This window comes from Pavona decussata, unplaced genomic scaffold, assembly GCF_977016875.1.
Source record: "Pavona decussata unplaced genomic scaffold, jaPavDecu1.1 SCAFFOLD_226, whole genome shotgun sequence".
NCBI classification, from domain to species: Eukaryota; Metazoa; Cnidaria; class Anthozoa; order Scleractinia; family Agariciidae; genus Pavona; species Pavona decussata.
In genome coordinates this window covers 565001-581780 of record NW_028145631.1, presented here as the reverse complement: position 1 = coordinate 581780, position 16780 = coordinate 565001, and the positions used below count along the sequence as shown (strand labels likewise).

The following is a 16780-nucleotide window of genomic DNA, read 5'->3' as shown; positions in this document are numbered from 1 at the left end:
TACTAGCTTGAGAACGTGCGGAGGGTCTGGAACAGGAACTCTGGTGTCTTCATTTGCGATACTAGACATATGGCTTCTCTGGGAGGCTTCTGAGTCAGACACCCATGGCAACTCTTGTAATCGATAACACTCCAACCTGACAACGAGCGCACTTGCGTTCCATCGGCTTTATACTTGTATGCCCAACTTGTTCACATTCGTCGCACACAATCCCTTCTTCTTTGCATTCTTCACAAGAAACCACACATTGAGTCCCATTTAAAAGACAATGTTTGCATGTCTGCACAACCTTAGGGCTGTCGTTATCATAGTGCTCAATCCGTGGTGCTCCTCCTCCTATCAGTAAATCAAGTAAATTCCGCTTTTAATGAATTGGTTTGTCTATTGTCCTGTATTGTTATGCTTGAAGACTTGCCAGGAGTAAGTACAAAGTAAAACCAGTCAAAGATGTACTTACGTACCTTTCTCTGTCCCGCGACTTCTTTTTCTCCTTTTTCCTCTTACCCATTTCTCACAACAAAAGATATGTCAGGATATGTACACAGCGCTTTGAGAAGAGCCCAGAGAGCCGTAGGCAGAGTTGCGTAACAAGGCGAGGAAAGTCCGCTCAACAATTGAATTAATTAAGAATACGATACCATGTTTTTGTCAAACAACTCACATGACAGGAATTGCCCCCAGCCGGAAGCAAGAATAGGAAATGTACGTCGGCCAGGAAATTCTATGGACAGAAACCTTATTACGCGGAAAAATATTGTGATAAGAGATTTTTTTACCGTGTGTTCATGGTGTGACAATTCTGATCCCTGATTCGAGCTCAAAAGCCTTGTGATCCCTGATCCCATTCTTCTGAGCCCTGAGCCCTTTCCTCTGAGCCCTGATCCCAGTCATATTTTGAGCTTTGAGCCCTGAGCCCATATACCATGTTACGACCCTGAACTATGCAACATAATCAAATTTTAAGCTTCTTTTGAGTCACTGATTAAGATGTCTAATGTGGGCTCGCTCATAAATTTCGAGCCTTTTGGTATAAATCATAAAAAAAAAAACAAAGGCACAAATAAAAATCGTGTGTAAATGTTAATGACCATCATCCTTAATTATTGTCTCCTTCTTTCCTCTACACTGTTAGTAAAAAGGGAGATTAATTCTGAATATGTTTTGCTAAATTGCCATTCGTTTTATCGAATTTTATTCAATTTTATTTCAGACTGAACTCCATTAAAGAGAAACATTGATTCTACGATAAGTATATGAAAGGGTTACCTTTGCTGTAAAAACTAGTAAATATAATGGTAAGTGTCTGGAAATCAGGGCGGAGCCTCCCCTACAAAACCTTTGGCACTCCTAGTTTTCCACCCAAGCCAAAATATCAGCTAACGAAAAATTAAAACCACACTGAAAACGTTGCTTTGAGACAAGTTCCTTGCAAAATTGCGACATTATTATGAAAATGCACTCATGCCTAAATCGCAACTCATGGAAATTGAATAAGACCGCAGGAGGTTTGTTTTCAAAGACGTTTCCGGCGAATTTCAAGACTATTATGAAAATGCACTGATGCCTAAATCTCACGACCTAATGTGCCGTCAACTGAAATCACAAAAGGTTTCATGATGTAAAAAAAGTTTCTAACAAGATTGCGGGACTATTATGAAAATGCACTCATGTCGAAACTCTTAAACCTGCCAAAAACCACAAGAGGTTTGTTTTCAAGGAAGCTTTAACGATGTTCCACTTGAATTATAACCTGCTACCATTTATTTACGTTTAATACATTTCTGATCTTATCTGAGATATTGCTGGCTGTAACTTTTGTAAATATAACCGCTTAAGCAAACACAATATTTCCCAGATAACGTCGAGTAATAGGTCTACAACTGATTTCTCATTGCAGACTTAACTTTATCATTGTAGAGTTAACTTTCTTTATAGTTCGCTTGTTATGTTATGTTAAATAAAAAGTGAACTTATTCAGAGGAAAGAAATTGGTCATATAAGATATACGCACACTTAATATACATCATGATTTTCCTTTTTTTTTAAATTATTTGTCAGCTAAATTCGCGTGGCAGTTTTGGGGCTTACTTGGTAAGCTTCATAGCCGCGCTGCCCGTACTTCGGTGTCGTGCCTGAAAAGCTGCATACGCTAGTTAGCTGGTCTTGTTTTCAAGTACCACGGGTCGATACTTGTAACGTGTCCTAGCTTTCAAACCTCTTTTCAGTATGGCACTGCGCTATCTTTTTTTACGCTCAAATATGGACACCAAATATGCACACCAAATTGTTAAGTAGGAGTACTTTGTTTAATTTATACTGAGCTAGCCGTAGCTGACCGTAAACCAATGAAACTAAGAACGACTTTGTCAGTTTTGTGACTCTCTTCGATCATCAAAATTTCGTCTGAAGTCCTTTGAACTTCAAGTCTAACGTTCAGAAAGAAAACCCAGCTTCCTCTGACGTCCTTTCAACTAGTTCAAGTGAGTGTTTTTTGTAGATCGTGTTAAGTATCCAGTGTAGACGGCTTTGCGTGACAACAATTTGCCGAGATATCCAAACAACTCCGACTGAAATATCATTATTTAATGTGAACGGACTATAGAAACAAAATTGAGAAAGAATACTGAACTTCTGAGCTCATACCTGAAAAGAGTGAAAAGGTTATGTTAAGAATGAGGACGTCCTAGCGCGAGATGATCATGCACAGCTAAGCTAAGGTAGACTGCTGCACAATCCAAATGTTTAGCTACTTTTATTTGGCTAACATGTCTAATGTCGGCTCGCTCATTAAAATTTCGAACCTTTCCGCTTCAAATTTCATCCTTCTTTAATTCAAGGGTACTTTCAACTTTTGAGGTGTTTCTCATGAAATATTCAAGTCGGACGCTAGTTAGTTGTGACACTGTAAATCATAACAAACTGTATATCAATATAAAGCTTAATAAGTGTAGTTTTTAATAAAGTATATATTTTTTGCGAACCTCTCGTTAGAAAGCGCCAGGACCCGAGAACCTCTTCAACGGCCAAGGTTTTTCGATATTTTATTTGGCTGCCAAGGCATCTGGGCTCAAATTTAGCCGGTGGTCAGAAATATGTGAGACGTGTTGCGTTAATGGTTGCCACACTAAACGTTTACTAAAGATCAAACTGATTCCCTGGCCAGTTTTGTTTGGCATTATCTCTAAAATATTGCAGCCAAATTAGTTGAAAGTCGATGTGGCATTATAAATAAACCTTATAAAACCGTGAGCTAATAATAGATATCCCGTGGTCTCAATTACAATGGAAAGCAGTTTCCCACTAAGGTATGTTTTTTTTATTCACGTTCGGTTTTCGAAATGTAGCGCAGAACTGGGGAAGCCGCCCAAGACAAAGGTGAGCAAAGTAGTCACGACTCAGAAACAGACCAAAACTATAAAAAAAAAACACTGAGTTCAATTCATGATTGACTTTTAATTTTGAAAGCCAAATTCTACAGCATACCTCTTCCATAATTGTCCGTGTGATTTTTGTCATATCCCGAATCACACTTTGGAAAATAAAACGCATTAATTCTTTACCTAATTTCGCATAACAAAGGTGTAAAGTGTTTTGTTTTGACGTTAGACAAAATTGCTTCATTTGGCCACACCTTCCACAGTCAACTGAATAAAAGAATTTTCTTTAATCCAAAAATAAACGTCTCAAAACATTGAAATAGAAATACCGCTGTTCGAGAAGCGTTGGCGGGGCTTCTTAAACAAAGAAGGTTATCTGAATTTGTCTGACCTCATTTTTGAGTTTTTAATATACAATGGGCCACTTAAGATCGTAATGTGCAATAAAGCGTTGCCTGTTCACGTAATGGAGCTTATGAGTTATTTAACTAATTGAGGAAGTCGTTGCCATACTTAGTATGTTTGGATATTTTTAGGCAATTCCCACTCACAAAGTGAAAAATGTGAGAGATAATTAAGATATGTCAGATAGCTGCAATTCTAATTAATTTTTTGACCATTGACGACCACATTACTTGTGTGGGTGGATGTATTGTCTTCAAAGCAATAAAAAGGACACAACCAGATAGATCTTTATTTCAGTTCTAGGCCTGGCTAGGAAGCTCCGGATCCAACTGAAGTTTAAACAACCTTACAACATCCTACAAGGTAAATTGTTTACTTATCTGAGTAAAGATTTGTCAGTTTGTAAACGAAATTCACTGGACTACTAGGCCACTAAGTAGCTAAGAGGCTTTCTATTCGACTAGCATTTTTTGTTAGTTTTTTCAGGGCTAATCTTTTTTTTACAGAGAACGGGGTACGTAGCAATTTAGCAGGCATTCTAGCGGAAGCGCGAGACATTTTGATTGTTGACCATTTAGATCCAGACTTTTCTTCTGTAGGAAAAATGTATCTGTTCTTTTGTTTTTGTTCAGTTTCTACCCATTGTTTTCGTCAGTTTCTAATATTCAGGTGCTAAAAAATAGACTAAGGTATAGATTGAAAACGATCGGACAACTTGTTTAAGAACAAAACTGCAATGTATTGTAATTTTTGATCAAAGTTACCGTGGTTAAATTAAGTTTTCTCTTCTATCTATATTTCATATCCATCCATTCATCCATTTATATTATTAATCTTTAAAGCTGTAAATTTTTTCATGTTAATTTTTTTTTAAATTATTTTAAAATACTTAAGAGCGGCTGCCTGTAACGATCGAGAATACACGAGATAAGGAGTACTGGTGTTACCTCAACCCGCAATGGCCGGTTTAAGATTGTGCGTATATTTCTAAAAGGAAAGTAATAGGATTGTTACCACTAAGCTATCTTTGGATAAACGTTTGTTCATTTATAGGCGCCAGGTTAAAAACAAAACATCCCATTGCTTTCACACATACACCACTCATCGACATTGAAATTCCATTAACCTGGTTTAATGCCATTGTTCTAGTCCCCACGAGTGTCCTGCACACTGCCTGCAACTCAGTCCTAGAGCATCCATATAAAACTAGAAGCTGAAACCATACTTCCCTAATGAAGGAAACATAGATTTTAAGCATCACAGACCTAATCCAAGATCTTTTTCCGCCTTTGCTTCCCACTTTTTCCATAGGATTCATTGCCCAAGATGAAACAAGCCATTGCTGTCATTGTCCTTGTTCTTTGCCTCTCAACTGCCTTCGTTGAGTCCAAGTAAGAAAACACTAATTATCATAAAGATTCCACTAAGTAAAGAAACACTTAGAGAGTTAGTCAAATACTACATACGTTTATCTACATTGACACGAGGTTTCAATCATTGGCTTTCTCTGTCAAATTGACTTGCCAATTTCATGAGAAATGATCGTGGAGCAACCCTTTGGGGCCGTGATCTGCCATCTAATGACATAGTCATTAGTCAGGAAGTTACTTTACTTTCTGCCTTTGATAAATGTACAGAAAGGCATTTAGTTTTTTCTTTATTTTAAAATTGGAATAGCACACAACAAATGTGTGAGGCAGCTTTAATCTTTAGACTTAACAAACTAGCTTGACTGACATTACATACTTTAGAATGTTGTTGATATAACGCGTACAAAGAAGGTTTATCACGAGTTTGTGCATTGATGCTATGAAAGTGACAGCTGAAAAAGCTATCACAATTTGCCGTTTTTTTAATCTTTAGGTTATTCAGATATTTATTTAATTCGTGTTAAATTTAATTAAGAGAATTGCTTGCTCGTTAATACAGCGAAAAAATAAGAACCTGACTTTCAGCTTGTTCTGAATACTATATCTTAAAATAAGGAGGCCACGTTTGATCGATTCACAAAGCTTCCACCAGATAAATAAAACCAAAACAAGCTTATCACTTGTCTTCATGCTCTCTTGTTGTCAGCAGATAGGTCCCTGTAAATATATAATAATTAAATGCCTTAGTTTTTCAGTTGATTTGAACTCACATTTTCTTTTTAGATCCTATTATAACAATCGTGAAAAGGCAGCCCTGTGGAAAATCATGGAAGATGTAGAAGAGGTTGGCACCAGTACTTGTAGATTCAATCCGATATAATAATAATAATAATTAATAATAATAATAATAATAATAATAATAATAATAATAATGGTGTAATGATGACTTATCTACAGAGTAGATCATCAAGGACAAACTAAAGAAATACATAATTATATATAATAGGAATAAAAAGGAATATCGAAAATTACATACTGGTATATAAAGTATATTAACTGAAGTTTGAAAAGCAATCAGTCTAACGAATATATATAAACCCAAATTAATCTAAACTGGACTCGGCCTTCGTTTCCAATCCGACATATATGGCGGATGCGCTGCATTAACACAAAAGACTTGCCGCTATAAATCGATAGGTTGAGACACAAGAAACGACGTTTAAACAAAGTTGGAACAATCAATCATTCCAGTAAAAAAGACCTCGACTCACAGCGGACTTCCTCCCGCCTCCACACCACAGCTTTTTCCAAAATCGCCATAAATACTGAAATACAAACGTAATTGTACTTGTAAAAAATTGCATCCATAAGAATCTAATCATCAGTTAATAGTAAAAAGAAAAAGATTACATTATTAGTGAGGTCATACTTGTCTTTGTGCAATTGCACATGCGCTTTCAATGTTTTTGCGAGGCAAATGTGACATTCAAGCGTTTAGGTTTAAATTTAAAACACTTCAGTTTCTGTCACTCATTTTAACCAGTATTTATCCACATTATTTTGCGAGAACCTTTTGAATCTGCGAGGCTCAGTATTTTTTCTTTGTATCCGTTCCTTTGCAGTTTGCAGAAACAAGAGATAAAGGTGATCATGAGTGTGGTCCGAACAAGCCTTGCCCTGCAAATTTGAAATGGCAAGTTAACTTCCTGATTATTTATCAAAATAATTTTAGATGATGCCGGGCTCTAAAATTTGGCGTTCTGAGAAAAAGAAGTTTCAGTTTTCTAGACGTAAGGTAGAGGTTTTGAAATTACTATCTCGCATAGAATGTAAACTTCGGTCTCCTTCGATAGATAGATTTTGATTTTGTTTATTCCCACCCTTTTCACCAATATCTCTGGCAAAATAAAAACTTGACGCTTTCTCTTTTCTGTTAAGAGGTCTTTCCTCATAGCAAAACATTGTAAATGTATATTAAGCATCCTGGGTGGCTCAGATTTTAAGATATTTATGTTTGAAAACACTTAAAATTAAGGATCCTACTTTGCATAAATCGGAATATCTTAAAATTATGTTAAATTGCGATCGGTTAAAGAAAGAATTCTTTTCGATATTCGTGCAAGGTTTAGGTTCAAGAACCCGGCGAAACCGGTGCTAGATAAGAAGGCTGAATCTTGGTCAAGTTCAGTCGTTATTCGCTTTTTCCGAACAAGAGTTTTATTTTGTTTTTCCTGGTCTATTTCACTGCTATTCAAGTGCTTTGAATTTTAATCATGATTATGAGAAGTCGTGCAAAACGTAAAATTTACTTTTACATTTATATTCAGATCAAGGTTAAAGTAGAACGTCACTCTAAAAATCATGTATTTTTTTAGTTCACCAATGAAAATTTAAAAAATTTTAGTTCACCAAATAAAAAGTTAACACTGAATTGAGTTACTCACCGTTGTTGGAGCTTCTGAACAGCATCCGATACATACGAAATTCTCCTCCAAAATCCAAATTGAGCACCGCCATTTTGAATGACACTTAGTTGCCCGGCCGCTTCTTCTTGACGTCATTCCGTCCAGCGGAACTGGCGCGAACTGCAGACGGGGGGAGTTTCAAACGCAGTGACAGAGGTGTATTTTTCCGCCGTAAATTTTGTTTGTTTGTTTTTCTTTTTGCTGTGGACTAAATATGCCGTCGTGTGCGGCTCCAGACTGCAATAACAGATCCAAAAGAGATAAAGAAACAGGTGTATCTTTTCATAATGTGCCAGTTAAACACGAGAGTTTAGCAAAGAAGTGGCTCGACCAGTTATGCCGAGAAAAAAGATTCGAGCTGCCGAAGAATGTATATGTGTGTAGTGAGCATTTTACAGAAGACTGTTTTGAATTCGTACAAATTGAGCTGATTGGTGGAACCTCTCGAAAAAGATCTCTCAAAAAAGAGAAGTAGAATTTCAGTGTTGCAGTTCTTATTAACACAGCTCGGTTAAGAAAAACCATTATTAAAAGATCTTCGTTTTCGATGATAAATGAAATCCCTGCGTAATAAACCGGCAAGCAGTGAGACAGATTAAAAACAAATACAAATGGAAGACATCAATTAAATTGATTTTTAATGTTTGAACCGACATACAATTTACAGTAAACTACGAGGTTTCGAGTACAAATACACTAGACACTAGCTCTTCTCGACAACAAAGGCATTCCCTTGCGGTTGGCATACACTAAAATGTACCTTGAACTCTCTCATTGTTTTCATTACCTTGCACTTCTTCATCTTCGGATTGACGGACACGTTCTGGTTCGAAACGATATCGTTCAAGCGGAGCCATTTCCACTTGTTTATTTTACGTTTCGGTTTCCGTCATGGAAGACGGCCAGATTACCAAGTGCTTGTCAAAATGGCGGTGCTCAATTTGGATTTTGGAGGGGAATTTTGTATGGATCGGAAGCATTTCAGAAGCTCAAAAAACGGCGAGCAACTCAGCTCAGCATTAACATTTTGTTGCTCAATAAAAAAAAATGACTTTTAGAGTGACCTTCTCCTTTAATGTTCAATGCGAGATTGTAATTTTAAAACTTCCACCCTAAGTCCAGAAAAACTGCTGCGAGCTTCCTTAAATGCAAGCAAGCGGGACATTGGAAACGTTCGTTCTAGATCTAGAGTAATTGTTTTGTCTTTGAGAGAAAGAAGGCCGCGGAGGGTCTAGACCGTTCCCTGAAAACACTGTAGGATTGAGGTAGCAGTAAGGTCAGTGAGGTCACCAGTGATTACTAAGAACTGCATTTTCAGAGCTATCCAGGAGTAAACTAATTTTCTTTAGCCCATGCTCCAATCAAGTGTAGTTGTTTACCCCCCTAAAGCTACCATTAGACCTATACAAGCCAAGTACTGCTACTTCATACTTTCCAAAGGCTGATACGCTGGCTTGGGCCTCAAATGGCTACATGATCTTAGTAGCTTGCCACATAAACCAATTTTTAAAAAGGCTGAACTAGTGAGCAGCACTGAACGAACTTGATTTCTAAAACTTTGTATTATCCGACGCGTTTCGTTAGACTACGCAAACTTCATCAGGGATTTTCTTCATCAGGTTTTACAAGTGATAGTCTCATGCTTGTGTATATACACAAACCGTAAACCATACAACACGTTTACTGATTTACGTTAAGGAAACAAGTTACATGCTTTAGCAAGGAGTGACTAGGGCGTGAACCACATGCGTAACATATTTGCCACATTACATGTGCGTGACGTATTAGTTTTGGGCGGTCACAGATTAAGCCCGGGAGATTAAGTGCTAAATCTTACGAGAATGTGTTTCCACCCGGCATGAATTGAACTTGTTTTTAAATATCCCCACATGAAACCCGGTGTTCTAGCTGCATTGCTGCCACAGAGTTCTTGTAATATTCCATCAAGCAAGTTATGACTCCCTAAATTTCTAGGGTACTTATTCATTTTTCAGTGAATGGATATTGTGGCGCTAGCACTATTGACACAAATGATGGAACGGTTAATAAACGCTGCAGTATTTGTTAAAGTGCTACCATGAATTTCCCACTGACCTTTACTCAGCTAGGAGACCATAAGGCTATAACGCTCATGATCAGTAGGAAATTCATGGGTCCATTTACACATACACTGCAGAGTTAATTCATTTTTAAGACAGAATTTTCAGCCTCAGTCTTTACTATTGAACACAGCAGTCTCCGGGAGTTGATTCTAGTTATAGTACCTTTTTTTCTCCTCTTATTTATTTTACATTTTCTTTACAGTGTTGATTACTTTTGTGTGCCAAGGAATTAGCGTTGTCCAGCATACTGGAGTTTGAGGCATCGAGATCCATGGTTGTTAGATAATTGAAATAGTGCTTAGTTCGCAATAAAGGAAGCTTGCCTCAAAAAGAAATGTAATTGTGGTTGGACCAGGATAGTAAGAGTTAGCTGTACATGTTCGTCTGCAGATATATAGTACCACCTCCTTGCGCTGTTTCTTGTGATACGGGATTCCTTGGTTGTGATATAGCCGGGAATTCCTTGCTCACCCCTAGAATCAGAAAAGCGGTCATTATGTCCGGTGGTGACACGTTTTATGGTTTACGCAAAACCTACATTTATGCTTGTTTAATTCTAGATTAACGCTTCAGACGAGCGATCGTCAGGTCTTTTTCTTAACTTGAACTAAAGGACTATCGTAACAGAGCTAAAAATTGCAAGCTGAAACAACTGAACGTTCCTTAAAGTGAAGATATTCTGCACAATGATCGCTCGTATGGGGTTAAGTTTTAAACGCGAACAGCTTTATATGTTTCGATGTCTCGATATAGGATTGGATAATCAGCTTTGTAGGTGAACAATTACATGAATTGAGTTTGCTGACGCGTAACAACTTTCTGTACCCATTAAGTTACTAATGCAGTGATACTGTTCTAATTGTCGAGTCGGTTTCGTAACAGCTCTATACTATATAAGTAATGTTTTTAATTTCTTCATTGCATCTTCATTTCTTCAGTTCACAGCCCTGAATTAATGACCTGAAATGAAAGGACCCTTGAACATTGGAAGAAAGCTATTTTGCAACAGCAACCAATTCATGTTATTGCTCACATATAAAGTTAACTATTCAAGGAATAGTCAACATTGAGGGATATTAGTTGGTTTATGTTTAGCTGGGGTAAAACATGACTTCCTTATCGGGATTAAATTGATGTTGCACTTTTGCTTTCTTTGATCAAGGTGAACGTGAGGCTCTCTTTGAAATTTTGCCTTGAAACAACGTACAGGCTATAACATAGAGAGAGTTAATACTTGTTATGTTTAATCAGGACTGCCTAAAGTGTAACTACAATTTATCTGTGTACTTATTGTACGTACATTGGAGTTGACATTTAATAAACGCTTTTGTGGAAATGAACTGTTGTCAGCTTTGCAAGGAGATCTAGTGGTGCATCCTGGGATTTGGGTAGCTCCTCGGATGCCAATTGACTCACTCACTCCCTATATGTCAAAATTTATTAATGTAGACTGAAAGAATCTTTCACAAAACAGCTTATATGAGTTAAACTTCATCCTTGTTGACTGCATGTGGTCGTTCACCAAAATGACCGGAAAGAACAGCACCTGGCAGAAAATGATTAAAATCGAAAAAGCTCCGTACTTTCGAAGCATGTTTCGGTTTTTCTGAGTGTTTAGAGTGCAACCATACTGTACATGGTTTAAAATCATGCTGAGACGGAAGGGAAAAGCTTCGTCTGCCCTGCAAAGGCGACAGGCTTAGCAAGAAAACTTTAATTCCATTAAATTATTGTGAATTTCAAAATTAGCTTTACACTGTAATTTTAGTTGCATTAATTCGGCTTGAGCGTCAATTTCCGCAACCTTAGCAAGAGGATATCTAAGTGTTTGGTGTCCGGATCTGTATCGAACTGTCATTAGCATCGAACATTTCGCTAGCGCAGGTTTTTATCGTGTTATTTGCTAGTCTAAATTTATCGTTTAGAGATTGAAAGGAAGAATTTTATACGGTTTAGTTTACAGCACACAAATTTGTAATCTTTTCAAAATCTCAGCCACAGGTTTTTTCTTAAAATTTCGCAAATTTCAGCCTCGCTATTCTTATAAAATAAATTCTTATAAAAAAAAGTAATTAAAATTATTCCTCAAATTTATCGACTAGAGACAGACTCACAGCTTTGCTAAATTTTGCGTTTAATTCTTTGAACTTTAGTGTCAGTGGAAAAGGAATAAACCTGCAAAAAATTACTCAAATACACCTGTGATTAATAAACACCGGCCTACCTCCAATATCGGGCAAAAATTTGTTTTTTTAAGAAAATAACTATATTTCAGTTATTCTAGCCTTGTTGATTATTCTATCAAGCTCGTCACCTCCGCCGTTGGGATCAGTCTGCCGTCAGTATTTTGTATTTTCTACCTCGAATAGATGCCTGTGGGCCTTCAAGGTCGCGTTTTCGTAACAACGCCTTCAACATTTAATCAAGCCGTGAAAATAAGGAGATGGACGTTGGCCAGAGATGCCCTCCTTCAAGGATATCGGGTAGTTCTGTGAAAACTGTTTGCTTAGTGAAATTACAACGTTGACTTTCGCATACAATTTTAATTAAAATACTGAACTCATCTGTAACACGCCTGTAGAAAAATTATCATCAATTTTCAGTAGCCAGGATCACGTCTAAGGTGCGATATTTAGTAATTATTTTATAACTCTCCGCCGATTTAAACAATTTTCTGAAATGAGCGCGCATTACGGTTAAAAACACCTGAAACCACCAGTGATGGTAGAAGCATGATTGCTAGCAAATAACGACAAGCTCACTATTTTCTTTGATTGTATTTATACTATGATTTGATGAAACGCATAAGACCTAAAAAAGGTTTGAATTCGGCGTGCGCTGATCTAAGAGCAAAGTCGTGCATTAGACGAAGAAGGGAAGTTTTGCGAGGACATCGTAAAGTCCATTGCGTGAGGGAACAAGTCACACGAGATGCAGCTTCTACCTTGTCTATAATATCTTCAGTCTGCAGTATTTTTTTAGCTTAACGCGTAATTTTACTCGGGTTAAGACTCAGGGTTGATATTTAGAGCTCTTCTTCAGGAGGTAGAAGTCTTATAGAGGCCGTATAAAGTAGGTCTTGGGGATGATTTGTGGTTGGGAAGGGTTCAATCGTTGGGCAACTGCTAGTTAAGTATTTTTTTGTTGTTCAAAATGGCCTTATAGCGTCTCCCGTTCAAATGCCTTGCTCAACGTCTGAGACTTGAAGTAAAATGGCGAGGAAGAGCAGGACTTGACGAGGATTTTCTTTTCACGTGTTTACAAAGAGTGCATGTGAGTTTGAAAAGCTATTCGATTATTTTGCTCCCTTATAACTGTAGCGATTTCAGGCTTGCGATCAACTGATTCCTCGTCGGATTTCCGACCAAGTTGTGTTACAGCATCAGCTAGATGTTTAATCATCGTGATTCGCATCCAGCATTAATGTAGTATGAAGATGAAAAATCGATTTAAAACGCTGTCTTGCTTTAATTACTGAGACGATTCTGTTGTAGAAAGGCGAACTTTAGCTAGGAAAGATCGAGTTTTGAGTGAGATTTTAGGTTCGTTGGCGCCGTCAATTATTGCCCACTTATCACACTTGTTTTTATGTTTCATTTCAGTCTATATGTCTCTTTCTTAAAAGAAAACTAAGTCACATCTTTCTCTTTTATGCTATTCCTTGACCTTGCTTTCTTGTCATAAGCCCTTAAATTGAAGTCTTGTTAATATGTTATCGACTATCATATTCCTTCAGTCCCCTTTAAAGTCTCAAAATGTGCCCAGTTTCAGTATGTTAATTCTTGTAAACTGAATCCAGTCATAAATCGATCATAAATTAAAAATGTAACTTCGGAATTGCTATGCTCCAACCTCCTTTCGTCCTTGAATCAACAAATCAGTTTTACAAGAGAATTATAGTTGAACCGATAGCAAGAGTGGAAAAATGAATTGCTTTGATAGGGAATTGACTGCTTACTTTTACGCAAACGGTTACTGGATCACCCGACAAGACTTGAGTTTGTACTGGCCGCCAAAAACTTGTTTTTACTGTGTAAACTGAAGGAATTGCAAAGTATTTGACAAGTACAAGTGGACCCACACGAACCGCTCTCAGTAGATTGGCATGTTATCGAAACGTTTATGGATTAATTTCGTTTTAAAGATTCATGTTTCGGAAAACGATAATTATTCAAATCAACGACTGATTTGACATCTTATGCTTGGAGGATTGTCAATATTATTGAAATCAATTGTCGCAAGGGAGTCAAGTAAATAAGACTCGAATACGTTTATCGGCGATTCTTCAATGCGTCGAGTATTTTGGCTGAAGTTTAAAATGGAATATAGATTATTTCAATACTCTACTTGTGTATGTAGACTGATTTTAATATAAGAGTTGACTGCTCTTTTCATTGTTTTCTTTTATGATAATCCACTAATATTTTTCACAGAAGTTTTGGAGCATTTATTCTCATATTGTAACTAAAGCTTATGTACATGTAAACCCCCTAGATGAGAGGATTTTGATGCCGTGTGAGGCTTGCACGTGACAATCCACACCTTTGGCGAATCCCGCGTATCTCCCTCCGCAAATTTCAAGAGAAAAAACGACATTTTTTCAGTCCAAAACGAGAAGTTAACATGAATGTGCTCCTGACAATCAGCCAGTGTGCAATTCTTCGAGCTAGTTAAATTGGCTCGGTGATATTTTAGTCCTGTTTGGAAATTGCTTTGTATGGCGAAATTTTTTTTTCTGCGTCGCTACTCCGGGCCTTTAAGGTCGAGTTTTAAATTACGCCTCCAGCGTTTAATCGAGAAAATACATATATTGCCTTCAGTCGGAGGTCTCCTGCTGTAACAATTCAAAACGAAAGATAGATTTCATTATAAAAGGTTGCCATGCACTGGAATGACCGTTTAAACTAAGAAAAATTGGCCCTTTCTAGAGGTTAGAACTCAAGCACTGATAACCGTACAGCCCTTCAATTGCCGAGCATTTTGCGGGATGGATAAATTCGCGATCGCTAATGGGCAACCAGATTCAGTAGTTCTTTCTTGGCATTGAAAGTTTTCAAATGAATCGGTTGATTTGTGTTTGATTCTGAAAGTTGGAGATTCGAGGGTTATAAATCTTATAGCTCATGGGAGAATTTGACGCCTGAGTATGAAAGGAACTGCTAACGCAGAAGAATAAATAAGGCGGAATATTGTTTTTCCGACCCAGGCTGAATATTCTTATTTTGTGCCGATGTTAGGCTGAAAATATTCTTTTCAATGTTCTTAGATTATAGCGTATGACATTTCCGTTTTAGAATGTATTGGGATATCTAAGTGTTTGGTGTTCGGATCTGTATCGAACTGTCATTAGCATCGAACATTTGGCTAGTGCAAGTTTTTATCGGTTTATTTGCTAGTCTAATTTTGCCGTTTAGAGATTGAAAGGAAGAATTTTATACAGTTTAGTTAACAGCACACAAAATTGTACTCTTTTCAAAATCTCAGCCACGGGTTATTTCTTAAAATTTCACAAATTTCAGCCTCGCTATTCTTATAAAATAAATTCTTATAAAAAAGAGTAATTACAATTATTCCTCAAATTTGATCGACTGGAGACAGACTCACAGCTTTGCTGAATTTAGCGTTTAATTCTTTGAACTTTAGTGTCAGTGGAAAAGGAATAAACCTGCCAAAAGTTACTCAAATACACCTGTGATTAATAAACACCGGCCTACCTCCAATATCGGGCAAAAATTTGGTTTTTTAAGAAAATAACTATATTTCAGTTATTCTAGCCTTTGTTGATTATTCTATCAAGCTCGTCACCTCCGCCGTTGGGATCAGTCTGCCGTCAGTATTTTGTATTTTCTACCTCGAATAGATGCCTGTGGGCCTCCAAGGTCGTGTTTTCGTAACAACGCCCCCAACATTTAATCAAGCCGTGAAAATAAGGAGATGGACGTTGGCCAGAGATGCCCTCCTTCAAGGATAGCGGATAGTTCTGTGAAAACTGTTTCCTTAGTGAAATTAAAACGTTGACGTTCGCATACAATTTTAATTAAAATACTGAACTCATCTGTAACACGCCTGTAGCAAAATTATCATCAATTTTCAGTAGCCAGGATCACGTCTAAGGTGCGATATTTAGTAATTATTTTATAACTCTCAACCGATTTTAACAATTTTCTGAAATGAGCGCGCATTACGGTTGAAAAAACCTGACGCTACCAGTGATGGTAGAAACATGATTGGTAGCAAATAACGACAAGCTCACTATTTTCTTTGATTTTAGTTATACTATGATTTGATTAAACACATAAGACCAAAAAAGCTTTGAATTCGGCGTGGGCTGATCTAAGAGCAAAGTCGTGCATTAGACGAAGAAGGGAAGTTTTGCGAGGACATCGTAAAATCCAGTGCATGAGGGAACAAGTCACACGAGATGCAGCTTCTACCCCATCTATAATATCTTCAGTCTGCAGTATATATATATATTTTTTTTAGCTTAAAGCGTAGTTTTACTCGGGATAAGACTCATGCAGGGTTGATATTTAGAGCTCTTCTTCGGGAGGTAGAAGTCTTATAGAGGCCGTATAAAGTAGGTCTTAGGGATGCTTTGTGGTCGGGCAGAGTGTAATCGTTGGGCAAATGCTAGTTAAGTATTTTTTTATTGTTCAAAATGGCCTTATAGCGTCTCCCGTTCAAATACCTTGCTCAACGTTTGAGACTTGAAGTAAAAATGGCGAGAAAGAGCAGGACTTGACGAGGATTTTCTTTACACGTGTTTTCAAAGAGTGCATGTGAGTTTGAAAAGCTATTCGATTATTTTGCTCCCTTATAACTTTAGCGATTTCAGGCTTGCGATCAACTGATTCCTCGTCGGATTTCCGACCAAGTTGTGTTACAGCATCAGCTAGATGTTCAATAGATCGTGATTCGCATCCAGCATTAATGTAGTATGAAGATGAAAAATCGATTTAAAACGCTGTCTTGCTTTAATTAAGACGATTCTGTTGTAGAAAGGTGAACTTTAGCTAGGAAAGATCGAGTTTTGAGTGAGATTCTAGGTGCGTTGGCGCCGT

The 16780-nt window shown here is 37.3% G+C and overlaps 1 protein-coding gene and 1 long non-coding RNA gene across 2 annotated transcripts in view; both read left to right on the top strand.

Annotated features, from left to right (window-relative positions):
* The window catches only part of LOC146458888 (uncharacterized), a 76948-nt gene that overhangs the window by 20605 nt on the left and 39563 nt on the right, over positions 1-16780 (top strand). Inside the window, exon 5 of the mRNA XM_085090235.1 lies at positions 4080-4145. The gene's annotated coding sequence lies outside the window, so the exon portion shown is untranslated. The remainder of the gene's footprint in view (positions 1-4079; positions 4146-16780) is intronic.
* LOC146458891 (uncharacterized) lies at positions 4914-6847 on the top strand. The gene is made up of 3 exons (XR_014858109.1): positions 4914-5173; positions 5936-6006; positions 6791-6847. It is a non-coding gene; the product is annotated as an uncharacterized LOC146458891 (long non-coding RNA).